This window comes from Dreissena polymorpha, chromosome 11 (assembly GCF_020536995.1).
Source record: "Dreissena polymorpha isolate Duluth1 chromosome 11, UMN_Dpol_1.0, whole genome shotgun sequence".
Classification (NCBI taxonomy): domain Eukaryota; kingdom Metazoa; phylum Mollusca; class Bivalvia; order Myida; family Dreissenidae; genus Dreissena; species Dreissena polymorpha.
In genome coordinates this window covers 37,122,064-37,140,723 of record NC_068365.1, presented here as the reverse complement: position 1 = coordinate 37,140,723, position 18,660 = coordinate 37,122,064, and the positions used below count along the sequence as shown (strand labels likewise).

General features: G+C 35.3%; 2 long non-coding RNA genes across 3 annotated transcripts; both read right to left on the bottom strand.

The window, feature by feature from the left end:
- Positions 1 to 7,423: 7,423 nt before the first annotated feature.
- On the bottom strand, positions 7,424 to 9,302 carry LOC127851693 (uncharacterized). The gene is made up of 3 exons (XR_008035889.1): positions 8,746 to 9,302; positions 8,280 to 8,600; positions 7,424 to 7,901 (listed from the first exon to the last, which is right to left on the bottom strand). It is a non-coding gene; the product is annotated as an uncharacterized LOC127851693 (long non-coding RNA).
- A 3,867-nt stretch (positions 9,303 to 13,169) lies between these two features.
- On the bottom strand, positions 13,170 to 18,496 carry LOC127850322 (uncharacterized). Of its 2 annotated transcripts, none has more exons than XR_008035200.1 (4): positions 16,611 to 18,496; positions 14,601 to 14,811; positions 13,752 to 13,962; positions 13,170 to 13,283 (listed from the first exon to the last, which is right to left on the bottom strand). It is a non-coding gene; the product is annotated as an uncharacterized LOC127850322 (long non-coding RNA). The 2 variants fall into 2 exon arrangements; XR_008035201.1 differs by having other exon boundaries at positions 16,646 to 18,496.
- Positions 18,497 to 18,660: the final 164 nt, after the last annotated feature.

The following is an 18,660-nucleotide window of genomic DNA, read 5'->3' as shown; positions in this document are numbered from 1 at the left end:
TTTTCATTATTAAATATTATTCGTTTATTTACTTAAGATTTTAGAAACATTGTTCACAATTATCAATACAAAGCATTTAATGACAAACTTCAATACATTCAAAGGACTGTTAAAAGGTCCCTTTATAATATTGTAACATAATTCTCGCTTTATTTTCCGTAGAAAAATAATACCATTTTGTTTTTAAAATATAAATACCAAACAATACATTACAAAGAGGTGTGCGGATGCTGAGCAGGTCAAAGTACTAGATGCCTGTCACTAAAATGTCAATCACATTGTCAACAATTCGTGTAATTGACATGACGCCTTATCTATGATCGCTCCGCCCACTAGAATTGATCCACCAATCAGCGATCGATAAATCGGGCGCACTCGTTAGCAACGACCTGTCCGCCATTTTCTAGACAAGCTACATGTTTAGGTTCACTTTTATTCCAACGAGTTTCTTTTGTTTTCCTCTTAAAACAAAACGATTTAAAAATGGTTAAACGGTGTCAATGGGGATTATGTAATTCGGACAATCGATATCCGGACAGATTAGTTGGTGACATTGAATTTATTTCGTTTCCAAAGCCGAAAAAAGATGTTGAGAAGTGTAAGAGATGGATAAAGGCTAGCTAAAGAAACTTCAGCGTACAGTTTATATAGTATTGACAGACCTGTACGCTGAAGCTAACCCCGTATCGAAAGTCAACCAGAGTCATAACATATTTATGTCACGCTATAAATCAAAGAAAGCTCATTTTCTTGGATACATTTCTACATATATTGGTGAATGAATATAAATTACTGCATCGGGGATTATTTTAAGGTTCAAATGTTTCAAATGCATCTTACAATATATGAAAATAACTCTCATCGGGTGCTGGCCGTTTCGTGCCACTACCAGTTCGTGCCACTGATATTTGTGTAGGAGGGCAATGGACGTTTCGTTCCACTGTGATATATAGGTGGATAGGTGGGAATAATACCGTATAGGTGTGAAATCATAACAAGGGACTTTCGCACCTTTGATTGTAACATCTGTTCAATGGGAAAACAACGTTGTTTTTTTTCAAGATTGTTTAAGAGTCAATTTAAATGCTTCATATAATACATTAACAATACATTACATAAATATATTAAAACATCAGAAGTGAATGCAAACATACATTTTAAACAAAAAAATTGCATCCTACCCAATCTGGTAGGATTATCTTGTGTTGGCAGAGATTACATAAATATATACAAACATTTGCAAAAAATTGACAAAAACAACATCAGAAGTGAATGCATGCATACATTTTAACAATATCTATATTGATAACATAAATATATTCAAACATTGTTTTAATACACATATACAAAAGTGCACAAATATAGAAACACAAATACAACAGCATACTATCCTATCATACACATACACAAATCATATATACAATGTATTGCATTTCAGAAGTCCTCATCGTGGATGTCATACTGGGTTGTGCTCGGTCCCAGCCCGATGATATGGCTGCACGTTCTCAGCAGTTGAGTAGTTGTCATGTCATCGTCTTCGTACTTCTCCCAGATCTCGAAGAGCCGCCCGTGCACTTCTTTGAAAATTTTCCGGTGTACCCGAGTCAGGGCGTGCTCCGACACAAGGCGGATTGTCAGATCCACTGTTTCTGCCTCACGGCGCAACAGGGGGACGAGCACGTAAACCCTAGGTCGGGACGCCCTGCTCGACCGTTGATTCTGCGATGCCATCCTGGAAAAAAGAAATATGTTGTGAACTATGATGTATATTAGTTTGTATTTAATAATATTTAAATTATTACTATCCAATGAAAATATGATATATTAGTTTTTATAAGATAATATTTAAATTATAACTATCAATTGAAAATAATATATTGCTTTATTATTCTATAAATGTAAAAAAATACCTTTAACGTCGTTGTTCGTACCGTCTGGCGGTATTATATACTGTGTGTTCAACTGACTTTATTTATTCCTTCAATGAATTACACAGTTTGTATCATAATTAAAGCGGTGAGTTGTTTACTAATTGGTTACTAATTGGCCATTAAAGGCCAGTGTCGGTAAATTAAAGGCCCGAGTCGGTAAGTAAATGTTTGCTAATTACGTAAATACACATACGGCTAATTGAAAGATTGTGAGTCAATAGTAAAGCATAATTAGCTTTTCTTAAAAGAAAAAGACCATCTTTATTTAAAATTGTATTATTGTTCATTCATGTTATATATTATTATTTATGTATATAATACATACAATTGAAGCATAGAAAATAACAGCATTTCATGTTTTATATTTATTAAACATAATGAACTATGCACACATGTTTTTATACTAACAATAAATCATTTTATTTTATTATTACAAGCGCATACACCAGATTCATAAAAAATAACAACACTTTATGCTTTATGTTTATCGCATATAATTCACTATTTACAAATATTAGTATACTAACGATAAATCATTTTATTTGTTTGTTATTTATAATCATCATTGTCAACATTGTTGTAATTTTCTACATTGATATACACCCCAATATCATTCACACCTATACGGCACTATTCACACCTATCCGCCTATATATAATCAGTGGGACGAAACGTCTACCCCTTTTCAACACAAATATCAGTGGCACGAACTGGTAGTGGCACGAAACGTCCATTAACCCTCTAATAGTCTGAAATTCACAATTTTGACGCCATTGTCGCTTTGTCACGTGACGTGTTTTCATTTGGATACTTTCGGATCGACCTTGACATTATTTGCTGAAATTGTAAACATTACTTTCGTTTTCTGAAATCTATTATTTGTGGTAAACAACTTACGTCTGGTGGATTATAAGACTGATTTCAGTGTGAATCAGGTAGTTTTAAATAATATTTACTTGAGTTTGTATTTACACTCCAATTTGTTTACAAAACAAGCCAGAATAATCTAAAATACCGGGAAATGTCATTCTGAATTTGAAAACACTTGAGCACATGGTATGTTACTAAAAATAGAAATAACGTCATATGACCGTGAAATCTCGTGAGATTCGCATTTCAAGTAAGTCTGTCACATCGCTGTTTTTCTCGATATGTAAAAGCAGAATAGATAAATTTTAAATGTTTAAGATAGTATTTTGTGACAGATTATATCAGTTAAATGTGAAACATGTCAATCTTTCCGATCAAGTGGTTGATTTGGGCCAATAACTGCATTTAAAAGCTGTTTTGGACTGGTCTTTGTTAACTGTCAACTTTTCGGGAATTTCTGGTTGACTTTCCTAATGGGGTTGGTCCATAACTATAAAGTCGCGCCAGTCAAAAATCATAAAAAGCAACATTTAAAATTGTGGTAGCCAGAACTAGATAAAGGCATGCTGAAAATACGGGATTTGACGTCGATTTCATCGTTATACCCCTAAAAATTCGGACAGAGTCAATGTACGACTCATTAGCAAATTTTCTTCATTGAATTCGTTGACGTAGAAAGCATCTATACGGCAAAAAAAAATGTTCACCAAAATCATCGGCTATATCGCTTAACCGTAGCATACACATGTTCATCTGCATTACTTTACGAGAACTGAAACCCAGCATGAAGCCTAATTCATGCTGTGTTTTATTACTCTGATTTTAATGCACTTAATTGACATCATACATGTTATTTGAAGGTGACATATGATATATTATTTTATTAACGGTATCTACACATTTGCACTCATGTGGTGTCACCAATAAACGCTTTTAATCCACACTAGGAGCTCGAATGCCTAGATCTCATTTTTTAAACGAGTTTCGTTTATTTTGTTCGGATAAAAAACGGAAATGAAATATGGCAAAAACGGTGTAAAAAGAGTTAATGCAACTCTGACATTTGGTATCCAGAAAGATAAACCATTTCCAACGCGGCCATGCGGTCTTGACAAGAGCGAGTGGAAGCTTCAAGAATTACCGAGATCCCCTTCATAGAACATTAATTTATTTCACAAACTTGAAATGTCATATAAACAATAACTAAGCATTATTAAGTATGTATTATGTCACATTGCATGTAAAATAATTGAGAATTTTGGTACCCAATTCGTGTAACTTTACGAAATCCCCGTTACAAATCGCGTTTCTGTGTGTGTCAGAAACAAGTGAAAACCATTTTGTTATTATTTTAATAAAGACGTATCGATAAATGCTATTGTAAAAGAGTTATTTTTACTGATATTAGTTAACCAATAAATGCGGTAACTTCGGGGAAGTCGGTACCTGCGCGTGCGTCTGATATTGGTAGCCTTATTAATTTATAAAAGCCTGGCCGTATTCCATTTCGTACAACGTTAATTTTATATCAGACATGTCAAACAGTCTGTGTTGTTTTTGCGCTTTAAATTATAGTGATTGATAAATGTCCCATAAGCAATGTTTAATATGATTAATATCACTTTTATACGCAATAACATGTGGGATTGAGGTACCCACCCGGCGTCAGAAAGCGCGTAAAACTTCACAGAATTCCCAGTTATAAAGCGCTATTTCGTGTCAAATACACGGGTAGGGGGGAATGTTTCGGTAATAATTTTGTTAATATCACGGGTAAATACCGGTGAAGTGTTGATTTATTGCAAATACCAGCATTACACGTAATAACGGGTTCGATTTCGGTAAGCGCGTAAGCGTTTGAGAGCATGTTTAATGTACCGATTTACCCGTTATAAATAGCTGATGTTCTCTTTAATCGTATATGTTTTGCATTTGCAGAATAACTAAATGGCATCAACCCCTTTGCAAGTGTAATATGGTGTTAAACAAGTCCATAAAACCATCCAGAATATCGCGTAAATCTATATGCAGTCTATAGGCAAAGAAGCCATTTTGGTGTTAGCTTGTCTAGGTTTTCTTCCCGCTGAGCCACGTGATTAAGTGGGCGGAGCGATCACTGATAAGGCGTCATGTCAATTATTTAACTAGCTGCAGCAAGCCCTTGTTTGACATTTGTATCACTATGTGTGACATTGATCTTTGCGCAAGGGGCACAGGACTTGTGCATGATATGCCATCTTCATATGGTAAACATTTATGGTGAGTAATTTTCAATTTACATGATGAATAATTAAGTTGCAATCAGGACACTCTAAATAATGCTCATTTGACTTTTGACGTTGAAATGTGATCTTTGCTTTTTGGCTGGGGACAATGATCTCACACACATCGTCTTCACATGGCGAATATATTTGGCAAGTTATTTAAAATGATTATTGATGAAGTAACTGTTTGGACTTGATTTTGTACTCTAAGTGTGACTTTCAACCTCGTTTAGACAAGACAAACGACCATATCCCGTCATTATAACCATGTTGAAATACGTGACCCCTGTGACCTCAACCAGGTGAATCCTAATTAAACAATAGTAATCTGGAGGACGACCAATCACCACGTGAAATATGCTCTAAATTTGTAAGGCATAGTTCTTTAACTTCTGAAGGATAATCAAGAGTGACCAAAGTGTGATGGAGGCCTAACGGACGGAAGGACAGTACAAAGAAAACAAAATGATCTCCCCAGGTTCAATAGGGGAAAGCTATATATGTGGAAGTGTATAAATGGAAAGACAATCCTTGGACATTGTATTTGTAAGAACAACAAAGAGTCACTTAACAATACTATTATATATTAATGGCTGTGCCCTTTATCGAGAGTGTCACATCAATATTAGAGCGGGAAATACATATTACCAACATAAACATAAACATGTTTAATTCTTTACATACAGCATGGTTTTTAGAAATGGACAAAACAACAGCATTAGTGTAATGCGCTTTGTCTTAACAAACACATTTGAAATTCTGTATGTATTTACCTGTTATGTCGAGGTGTAAACGAAATATTAACTTACAAAGGAGACATCTTTGCTTTTATTGTATAAGCAAATTATATTGGTTTCTAGTATGACCAATAAAGACTCTCCCTTAATATGTGATTGACTTGTGTCAAAAAACGAGGTATTCAATTTTCTTTGTATAATTTTTAACAAAAAATATTTTTTTACGTACTTGTCCTTAATTAAAAGTTGTTTCCGATGCCTTAAGTATATTTTTCTCTTAAGAATATGTTATGCTGTATTAGTTTAACAGTTCAATACATATATTATCATTCACACAAGCAATTTTTTTATAACAATGGTTCGTAGAAATGAATGTGAAATATGATTTGTAAGGAATATGTATTTCTTAAAATTATGAAGAATAATGAAGAGTGACAAAAGTGTTATACAGGACTTACGGGCGAGAGGACAGTTACAATAATACAAAATGTGCTCCCCAGGTTCAAAAGGGGAAAGATATATAGAGGTGGAAAGCCAATCCTTGAAGATTTTATTAGTAATAACAACAAAGTATCACTAAAACAATACTAGTCCACATAAATGGTTATGTACTTTATTGAGTGCATCATCAATATTAGATCAGGAAATACATTATTACCAACATTAACATGTTTAATTATTTACATACAACATTTTGTATAGAAATGGTGGACAAAAACAACAGCATATGTGTAGTGCGCTTTGTCTTAATACGAACACCACAATAGAAGTACGCACGATTATAGACAAAATTAAGCTCAGTAAGCCAGAAAATATAAACACGTAAAAATAAATGCAACAGATGCCCTGTTACAGTTTAGACACTATTTTAACTTTTAATATAAAAATCCTTTTTAACAGTTATTTAACAGATATTTACACAATTCAGACATAGGCATAAAAAATCATGCATGAATTTAGAAAGACCCTGATCAATATGAAGTACACAAACGATTGAAAAGTACCTACGGGTAATTTCCATAGAGATTATAAATGTATTGATTTGCTTATTCAAAATGCTTATTTGGAGTCGACGAACATATTTAAACATTATATTTCAAATTGCATTTAATACTGTTTTACGAATATATCTTATATTTGTGTTTAATAACATTTTTTGTTTAGCTAAACATACAAATTAACGCATAATGAGTGTTAGTCTCTATGTATCAATTTGATCAACATGTCACACAATTTACAAACATCAATATAAAGAAGTGAAACTCCAGCTGCTGGAGCAGTATTGAATTTTCATTAAAAACAATTAGTTGGTCCTTTATTTAAGGCAAGTGACCGATTGCCCAAACAGTACAAAACAGCACAATACAGCACAATACAAACCAACATAAACACAAAAACAAAACACTTCAAGCTATTTTCAGCTATTCTACAACATAATAAACATGTTTCATGCATTCAATAAATGTTAAAAATATACAACTCCAAGTTTTAGGAAATCTGGTCTTCAAACATTTGCTGAACTTTAACAGTGGGAGATTTACAGATAATGGCTCCATTGAAGGCACTGCACTGACATCAATTGCGGGAATGTTAACATCAAAGGTCAAACACATTGTTACAAAACTAATACAAGAGTTCCGCGGTCGGAGATGACCGCATTGAAGCCGGATTTTTGATTTAAATGACAGGAAAGTACCTTTCGTGTTTTTGTCAATGCAATACTTAAATTACGGATATATTGTTCAAAGGTCAAAATGAAATGTAAGTACTTTTCAAGGCATGAGCAAACCTTGTGTTATGTTTTGAATGCATGCATATACATGAACAACAATAACATTTAAGGTCACAAATATGAACTTGAATTGACAATTAGGAAAGTTTGATCTCAATTTTTTTATTAGCAAATTAGTAACATATTGTTTGAAGTTTCCATCAATTTCATTATCAAATGTAAGAAAATAAACTTAGATGCAATAATACTATTTATTGTTTTGCTTTCACATACCTACACAGAAATCCAGACAGCCTTATGATCACTCCAAAAGGTTTCTATCACACCAGTTCTAGCAGATAGATTGGACACATAAATATGATCCAAGCTTGAATGATAACATTTAAGTTCACAGTGACCTTGACCTTCAAATGAATGACATTGAAATGAATGACCTTGAAATGACCAGTGGTCATCTAAGTGTGCTTGCAAACCTTTACGTCAAGTTTGAGATTCTAGGTCCAAGCATACCAAAGTTATAACAATTTTAACATTTTAACATTGAAGGTCACAGTGACCTTGACCTTCAAATGAATGACATTGAAATGAGCAGTGGTGATCTTCTAGTACTGGCCAAACTTTATGTCAAGTTTGAAGACTCTAGGTACAAGCATACCAAAGTTATAACATGGAATAAGAACTTTAACATTTTTACCTACCAAAGTTATAAGAACTTTAACATTTTTACATTCAAGGTCACAGTGACCTTGACCTTAGAATGAATGACCTTGAAATGACCAGTGGTCATCTAAGTGTGCTTGCAAACCTTCATGTCAAGTTTGAAGACTCTATGTCCAAGCATACCAAAGTTATAACAATTTTAACATTTTAACATTTAAGGTCACAGTGACCTTGACCTTCAAATGAATGACATTGAAATGACCAGTGGTCATCTTCTAGTACTGGCCAATCTTTATTTCAAGTTTGAAGACTCTAGGTACAAGCATACCAAAGTTATAACATGAAATAAGAACTTTAACATTTTTACATTCAAGGTCACAGTGACCTTGACCTTCAAATGAATGACCTTGAAATGTCCAGTGGTTACTTCCTAGTTCTGGCCAACCTTCATGTTAAGTTTCAAGACTCTAGGTCCAAGCATACCAAAGTTATAACAACTTTAACATTTTTACATTCAAGGTCACAGTGACCTTGACCTTCAAATGAATGACCTTGAAATGTCCAGTGGTTACTTACTAGTTCTGGCCAACCTTCATGTCAAGTTTCAAGACTCTAGGTCCAAGCATACCAAAGTTATAACAACTTTAACATTTTTATATTGAAGGTCACAGTGACCTTCACCTTCAAATTAATGACCTTGAAATGACCAGTGGTCATCTGTTAATCCTGGCCAACCTTCATGTCAAGTTTGAAGACTCTAGGTCCAAGCATACCAAAGTTATACCATGAAATAAGAACTTTAACATTTTTACATTCAAGGTCACAGTGACCTTGACCTTCAACTGAATGACCTTGAAATGACCAGTGGTTACTAACTAGTTATGGCCAACCTTCATGTCAAGTTTCAAGACTCTAGGTCCAAGCATACCAAAGTTATAACAACTTTAACATTTTTTATATTGAAGGTCACAGTGACCTTGACCTTCAAATGAATGACCTTGAAATGACCAGTGGTCATCTGTTAATCCTGGCCAACCTTCATGTCAAGTTTGAAGACTCTAGGTCCAAGCATACCAAAGTTATACCATGAAATAAGAACTTTAACATTTTCGAGCACGCCGTCACCCCGCCCGCCCGCCCGCCCCCCCGCCCGCCCGACAACATCAATCTATAAGCCGAGATTTTTTCGAAAAAAATCCAGCTAAAAATGTCAAACTTTATTATCAGCAATACGTAAATACGTTCACGTTTAATATAAGCACAAACATAAGTGTTTATTCCACATACACTTACAAAGCAGACATCTTTGTTTTTATTTTTTGAAGCAAATACTATTGCTCTCTACTTTACCAATAGAGACATTGCATTTTTTGACAATTGTTAGCATATGACAACACTCTTCCTTAATTTGTGAATAACTGATTTCAAATAACCATGGTACTAAATTTTCTTTAGATAATGTAAAACAAAATTAAACTTATTTTAAGTAGTTTGTCTAAATTAAAAGCAGTTGATATAACAAGGTGTTTATATTTCATTGAGTACAGTTTTCTCTTCAAAATCTGTTACTGTGCATTATTTTTACAGTTTAATACATATATTTGGATTCACACAATCAATATTTTAATGACTATGGTTTGTACAATTAATGTAAACAGTGAGTTTATCTTATAAAAATTGCAACAATAAATAAATAATGTACATTTAATATACTATTGTTTCACAGTTGCTCTGTGTATAAATGTCAAAATATACCTCTACAATGTATGCAGTGATCAAGAGATATTGATTAAGATACTCAGTGATTAAAGAGGATACAATTCGGTCGTCTTCATATGCATATACAAATATAAAGCATTATAAACTATTATGTCCGAAAATAAATCTAAACACTTATGACCATCTAAGTCTATGATCTAACAACACAAATTAACATTTATAACTTTTGCCATTTTTCATTAAACTAAAAAAAAAATATATTTTTTTATTTTCATTTTTTTCCCAAAAATGCAAAAGCCATTCTAGACTATTTAACAAACAATATCCATTGAAATCAACAAAGTACTGGTAGTAAATACAGAATCGATACTTTTAGGTACATTACATAAGTGTGCACATAATTTATTTAGATTTCCACGAATGCTATTAAACAAGATTCTTGTTCGAATACCGACCCGAATGAGCAAATTTACTAGTATTTTTTTAGAAAGATTGATAAACAGAAAAAGCTGAAGCGTAAAACTTCTAAACCTATCTTTACACTACTTTTATCTAGCTTATCTATAATACGGGTATAAAAAAAACAGAAAACTGAAACATGTTTTATAACATGAAAATACTCCAATATTATTTTAATGTTGTCCAAGTTACCAACCTCATTAAAACAGCTTTTTCACACTTTGAAAGTCTTTGATAAAATATATTTCCCATTAGTTTACCAATATCAGGATCATAATATTTAGTGATATCATAAAATAGACAAAGAGATTGCATATACGTGCAATATGCGTGCTTTTAAAATACTTAACATGCTATATTGAACACAACGTTTCAACATAAAGACTGACAGCATAACAATTCCCATAAAACATAAACTATTGTTTTTGTATAAATATAAATTGGTTGGTCACATATAACATAAATTGTAAGCTATTGTGTTTTTTAGTATAACTTGGCTGGCAACATACAACATGTGGCTGTTGACATGACTTTGTGGCTTTCCACTTGAATTGTTGTGATGTGTCATTCTGCCATTTCGATCTGAACAAGGTCATTTATTTTCACCTGTCATAACATTCAAAGATTCAGAGTAAGTGATGAACAAGCCAGGAGGTATGTGAAGACTAGCATATCTAAAACAGTATGTAACTCTGAGCTTCATAGGTTTCACTGGGGTCAATATGTTAACAATTGCTGCAACAGGCTGTATTTCTTATTGGGGGGTTTGATTTCCTCAAATTGTATCTGAAAAAAGAAAGACTCGTTACTGTAGATGTCAGTTTTTTTATTTATTTTTATAACGATGACAAATCAAGAACAAGCATAGCACTTGGTATTTCAGAATGTTACAACTTATCTAATTTGAATCCATTGAGGCAATGATAGTCCTGAGACTATTTATAAATTAATGATAGATAATAAATAGTTTAACTGGTTTGCCATCATGCACCAACATTTTGCTTTGTCTCAAAATTCCACTAATTTAAAAGACAAAGAACCAAAATACACAAGTAGGCAAGTTCACAGAATGGCAAATATCTTTGGTTTAATCACACTAGAAGCAATACTTTTTGAGTTTAGACTTGACATACAAATCCAACAGCTGGATGTACGTATGACCGGACAATGGTACATCTACATGCATTCACACATCTCTGAACTTGGGAGAATGTAAAAAACATCGACACGACAAGAACACTCACCTGAAGTTTGTTCTGCAAGATCTGTACAGACTAAGGGTCCTGTACCTTGGATATACCAGAATCTTGAGATGATGACTGCTGCTGGTTCATGTGCTGTTATGATTTTCATAGACTGAGGGTTCCACACCATAGACATGCCAGAAACTCGAATGATGACTGTTGCTGGTTCAAATGCTTCAAAAACAAACCAATGCTTTGCTATCCGGGTTTCTGCAATTTAGTTTGTCATGTGTTAATTAAGATAACAATTTTTAAGTCTTTACTAGCATTTCATAAAAATTGTCAAGTATCAAAATGCGGGTTCAACCCTTGTAACACACTTAATACTCTCTGAAAAAGCCATTAACTTTAAAAAATAGATCTTTGTCATAGACGTAGCGAACACCCCCACATGAAGAGCTGATGAAAAGAACTTGAAATGCTGAATGTGTAAAACGCATCCGTGACCCCGCGACCTAGTTTTTGGCACGGCATGGCCCATGTTCGAACATTACCTAGAGATCATCTAGATAAAACTTCTGACCAAGTTTGTTGAAGAGCGGATGATAAGTACTTGAAATAGAGAGCGGACACCAATCTGAATGTGTAAAACGCATTTAATGACCCCATGACCTAGTTTTGCCCGGCATGGCCATGTTGGATAATTGCCTAGAGATCATCTATAAAAAAACTTCTGACCAAGTTTGGTGAAGAGCGGATGATAAGTACTTGAAATTGAGAGCGGGCACCAACTGATTATGTAAAAAGCACTAAGTGACCCTGTGACCTTGTTTTTGGCCCGGCATGGCCCATTTTCAATTGTTTCCTATAGATCATCTAAATAAAACATCTGACCAAGTTTGGTGAAGATTGGATGAAAAGTACTTTAATAAGAGAGCAGACAACATCATGAATGTTTAAAACACACTAAGTGATACCATGCCCTAGGTTTTGATCCTGCATGACCCATATTCAAACTTGACCAAGACACCATCTAGGTACAACTTCTGACAAAGTTTGGTGAAGATCGGATGAAAACAACCTGAATTAGAGAGCGAACACTTAATACGGATCGACCATCAGACCGACAGACAGACAAGTTCACTCCTATATACCCCCTTAACTAAAACATCACTGACCCCTCTTCGTTATTCAATGTTATTTTAAGAACCACACTTACAGTTGATATGGAACATGATTTTGTAAAGAGTGAAAGAGTCAGATATGTTGGTACCTGCTGATAAATTGTTTGCTGTTGTTGTTGTTGTTGTTGTGGTTTTGAGTTTTAATATAACTCTAGATGTTAAATTTAAATGAAAATTTGAGGGTTTAACTTGAAACTTGTGCACTTTCTTCAAATTTCTTTATAAGATAAAGTAGTTTGTGGCTGAACCCTTCAAATTAGATTATATAAACTGGTCAATTAATTGAAGAGCAGAAACCCCAGTTTGTATTGGGTTTTACCTATTGGGTATTTGTGAAAGCTTTATTGCATCAAAAGGTTTAGGCTATTACAACTGGGTCTCCTGAATGCTTTGCCACAGTGGCCCCTTTTGCAATGGCAAGGTGACTTATCTATTGAGATGCAGAGTTTGATAATTTGAACATCGCTCACTGGGCTTGAACTTGTGAGTATAAGACCTCTGTGAACAGATAGAAAGACCTTAGGGCATCCCAGGAATTTGTCCCTGTAAACCAAATAGTTCAATGCATTCTGAAATGGCATCAGTAATATAAGAAGTCAATCAATGTTGTTTGAGTAAAAAAATATTTAAGAAAAAAATTATGTTGGAAGGATTTTGATACAAATGGGATATAAACTAAACACTTGATACAAACATAGCCTTCTATATATTGTACACTTGATACAAACATTGTGTGTCCCTCTAGAACCAATATTTATTAAGTTACGTGCAACACTAAAAGATGGGACGGACATAAGGAAGGTTGAAAGGAAGAACGGGGTGAATTACTGAGCCCTTTCAAGGCAATCCAAATGGCGGCTATTATAAATATTTAACACTTACATAAATGATTTGTTTAAGTAAGCAGCCAGGATAGAGTTATATCAATATTAAACACACCCAAACTGTTCAAATTGAAATTTGGAGTGAAACACTGCACATTATAAATGATTAATTACATTACCAACCTACCTTATTGACGAGGTTATCTTGACCCCTGGCCAAGAAAGTATGGAGCCCCAGGTTTAGTGTGGCTCCACCCTGCAGATAGGATTAGTAAAGCATTTGCCCCAAGGTCCTGTGCCAGGAAGTGTCACTGGGCGTCTGGGCCCAGCTGACCAGACAGCCTGTTGTTCAGCTAGGTACCGATCTATGATTGCATGGGTTCCTGTAGGAACAGGCTCTTAAAACAAAATCCAGTAATTTAAATAAATATTGAAAAAAAAGAAAATAATTTTAAAATGAGCTGAAGGCTTTTACATAACTATTTTACTAAAATTAAATATAATTTAACAATTCTATTAAAGCAGATTTTTATTCAAGGATAAACTTTTGGTTCAGGGGCTGAATTTCGGTCGAACATATACAAAACTTAATGCCCTGACCTTCTATGATTAAAATTGAGATCAATCAATGTTGTTTGAGTAAAAAAATATTTAAGAAAAAAATTATGTTGGAAGGATTTTGATACAAATGGGATATAAACTAAACACTTGATACAAACATAGCCTTCTATATATTGTACACTTGATACAAACATTGTGTGTCCCTCTAGAACCAATATTTATTAAGTTACGTGCAACACTAAAAGGTGGGACGGACATAAGGAAGGTTGAAAGGAAGAACGGGGTGAATTACTGAGCCCTTTCAAGGCAATCCAAATGGCGGCTATTATAAATATTTAACACTTACATAAATGATTTGTTTAAGTAAGCAGCCAGGATAGAGTTATATCAATATTAAACACACCCAAACTGTTCAAATTGAAATTTGGAGTGAAACACTGCACATTATAAATGATTAATTACATTACCAACCTACCTTATTGACGAGGTTATCTTGACCCCTGGCCAAGAAAGTATGGAGCCCCAGGTTCAGTGTGGCTCCACCCTGCAGATAGGACTAGTAAAGCATTTGCCCCAAGGTCCTGTGCCAGGAAGTGTCACTGGGCGTCTGGGCCCAGCTGACCAGACAGCCTGTTGTTCAGCTAGGTACCGATCTATGATTGCATGGGTTCCTGTAGGAACAGGCTCTTAAAACAAAATCCAGTAATTTAAATAAATATTGAAAAAAAAAGAAAATAATTTTAAAATGAGCTGAAGGCTTTTACATAATTATTTTACTAAAATTAAATATAATTTAACAATTCTATTAAAGCTGATTTTTATGCAAGGATAAACTTTTGGTTCAGGGGCTGAATTTCGGTCGAACATATACAAAACTTAATGCCCTGACCTTCTATGATTAAAATTGAGATCAGATCAAGTGCTATTTGGATTTTATTTACTAAGTGTGATCAATTTAAAAGCACATAATTCCCATTTGATGCTAGAAACTTTTCAGGCACATAAAATACTGATGTGAAGTGAAGTATACGAGTCTCATTCTGGGAAAATAGGGCTTAATGTATGTGCAGTCTGCACAGGCTAATCTGGGATGACACTTTAATAGGACTTAATGTATGTGCAGTTTGCACAGGCTAATCTGGGATGACACTTTAATAGGACTTAATGTATGTGCAGTCTGCACAGGCTAATATGAGATGACACTTTAATAGGGCTTAATGTATGTGCAGTCTGCACAGGCTTATGTGAGATGACATTTTAATAGGATTTTATGTATGTGCAGTCTGCACAGGCTAATCTGGAATGACACTTTAATAGGTCTTAATGTATGTGCAGTCTGCACAGGCTAATCTGGGATGACACTTTAATAGGACTTAATTTATGTGCAGTCTGCACAGGCTAATCTGGGATGGCACTTTAATAGGACTTAAGTATGTGCAGTCTGCACAGGCTAATCTGAGATGACACTTTAATAGGGCTTAATGTATGTGCAGTCTGCACAGGCTAATCTGAGATGACACTTTAATAGGACTTAATGTATGTGCAGTCTGCACAGGCTAATCTGGGATGACACTTAAATAGGACTTAATGTATGTGCAGTCTGCACAGGTTAATCTGATGACACTTTAATAGGACTTAATGTATCTGCAGTCTGCACAGGCTAATCTGGGATGACACTTTAATAGGACTTTATGTATGTGCAGTCTGCACAGGCTAATCTGGGATGACACTTTAATAGGACTTTATGTATGTGCAGTCTGCACAGGCTTATCTGGGATGACACTTTAATAGGACTTAATGTATGTGCAGTCTGCACAGGATAATCTGTGATGACACTTTAATAGGACTTAATGTATGTGCAGTCTGCACAGGATAATATGGGATGACACTTTAATAGGACTTAATGTATGTGCAGTCTGCACAGGCTAATCTGGGATGACACTTTAATAGGACTTAATGTATGTGCAGTCTGCACAGGATATTCTGGAAAGACACTTTAATAGGACTTAATGTATGTGCAGTCTGCACAGGATAGTCTGTGATGACACTTTAATAGGAATTTATGTATGTGCAGTGTGCACAGGCTAATATGGGATTACACTTAAATAGGACTTAATGTATGTGCAGTCTGCACAGGATAATATGGGATGACACTTTAATAGGACTTAATGTATGTGCAGTCTGCACAGGCTAATCTGGGATGACACTTTTATAGGACTTAATGTATGTGCAGTCTGCACAGGCTAATCTGGGATGACACTTTAATAGGACTTAATGCATGTGCAGTCTGCACAGGCTAATCTGGGAAGACACTTTAATAGGACTTAATGTATGTGCAGTCTGCACAGGCTAATATGGGATGACACTCTGATAGGACTTAATGTATGTGCAGTCTGCACAGGCTAATCTGGGAAGACACTTTAATAGGACTTAATGTATGTGCAGTCTGCACACGCTAATATGGGATGACACTTTAAGCACATACATGAAGCCCCATATCCCAGATAACGTCTCTTATACTAATTGTTGTTCTTGTTGCTGCTTCTGCTGCGACCAGGCCAAAGACAGAGATGAAGCCCCGACGCCAAATCGCCATACCAAAGCCGGAAATTCCTGACAACAACTGTTGTTGAATTGGGTCAATCACAGACAGCTAATCTGGAGTAACGCTCACATTATTGGACAGCAACATATCGAGGTCAGTCACATTAACAGACGAGTCACGCAGCGCCTGCTCTCTGTTTGATCGGATCGTTTCAGTTCGAGCGACTCGTTCGGAACAATGTGTCGATGCCCAGCTCCCCTGTTGAAAGCCTTGATGTAGCCAACTTAGGAGATGTTTATAAGAGGCTTGCTACATGTAGGCCGACGCAAGACAAACTGAATTTCTTTAATTAGTTGTTGTATTTGTGCCCAAACTGGGTCAGAATTGTCTTGGACTTTCACTTAAACAACGTTAGTTTTGTTGTCTAATAATGTTTGCTTAAAAGGAAATGACAAGCAAACTGATTTTTTAGTGACAAATGAATATTCACTGTAACACATTACTTTACAGACCTGTTTTTTAATGCCAAACATTTCATCTATTATTGATATTTTGGATATCGCAATTAGAACTCAGAATAGCAATGTATCAATATATTACGCGCACAAACTTTAAATTGAAATTTTGGTGTTTTAAACCGCGAAACATTCATGGTAAAGTACACTGTGTTGCAAGGTGTGATATTGCAAAGGGCTAAGAATGAGTTTTGATAAACTTCAGGTTGAGAGTTGAAAGGATTACTGGACCACACAACACAACTGCTGTAATTTTTCAAAGTCTTCTTTTGCATCGATTCAATGCGAGGACCTTTGGGCTCTGAGTGGGAAGTGCTCATAACAAAACCAGACGTGTTCACTTTTAGCAACTTGTTTACAATAATATGCAGAATTCGTGTCTGATGCACACCCCATGGATGTATCGTGCTCTGGGTGTTCACAACCAAGTCATTACTGCCTTTCTATGTCAGCATTGATGTATCATGCTCTGGGTGTTCACAACCAAGTCATTTCCGCCTTTCTTTATCAACATGGATGTATCCTGCTCTAGGTGTTCACAACCAAGTCATTACTGCCTTTTTTTGTCAGCATGGATGTATCGTGCTCGAGGTGTTCACAACCAAGTCATTACTGCCTTTCTTTGTCAGCATGGATGCAGCGTGCTCTGGGTTTTCACAACCAAGTCATTACTGCCTTTCTGTGTCAGCATGGATGTATCATGCTCGAGGTGTTCACAACCAAGTCATTACTGCCTTTCTTTGTCAGTAACATTGCCAAAAGTCTGTTCTATTATGATATTTTGGCCGCTGAGAGGACAATCTGGGGCAGTCCGTAACTCTACTGTCGTCCTAACTATCAACAGCAGAAGTATCCCACTAGGAAAGCTTATGCTTTTATTGTTCCTTGATTTTTCCCCGTTCAATTTCTGTTTGTCCCATAAAGATTGGAACAAGTTATTGAACTTTTTATTCTTCATGATATTTGTTGTGATGTCCAACAGCAACAACTGACTGTTGGCGTTACCATAACTACTGCTATAACTTTTTGTGTCTGTAACACTCATCCCTCTCAGGCCCACGGGGAACTCTAGCTTAACAAAACTACCCAGGCTTATGTGTGGACAACTTGAAGAGGGCATTGTGTTTGTTCAGAACAGAATCATGCTCAGAATTTCCTGCAGAACGGAGTTGTTCAACGATGCTGACTTTTTGAGTCAGGAGGTCAAGGGGGAGGAGTTAGAAGTCAGGGGAGGGGAAGGGTTGTCCTGGACTGGGGCTCCTGCAGGCGGGACTCGTGCGGTAGCTGGGCCAACTAGATATCAATGCTGGTGCTCTGCTGAAAACAATAACAACACAGTGGGTGATAGGAACTTGTAACAAATTATATTATAATCTATAACAAACTATGCCTCTTGACAGGTTGTGAAGGTTTTCAACAACATGGATTTCTAATCTGGCATTTTATTGGTTCCTTGTCCTTAATAGCATGAACAT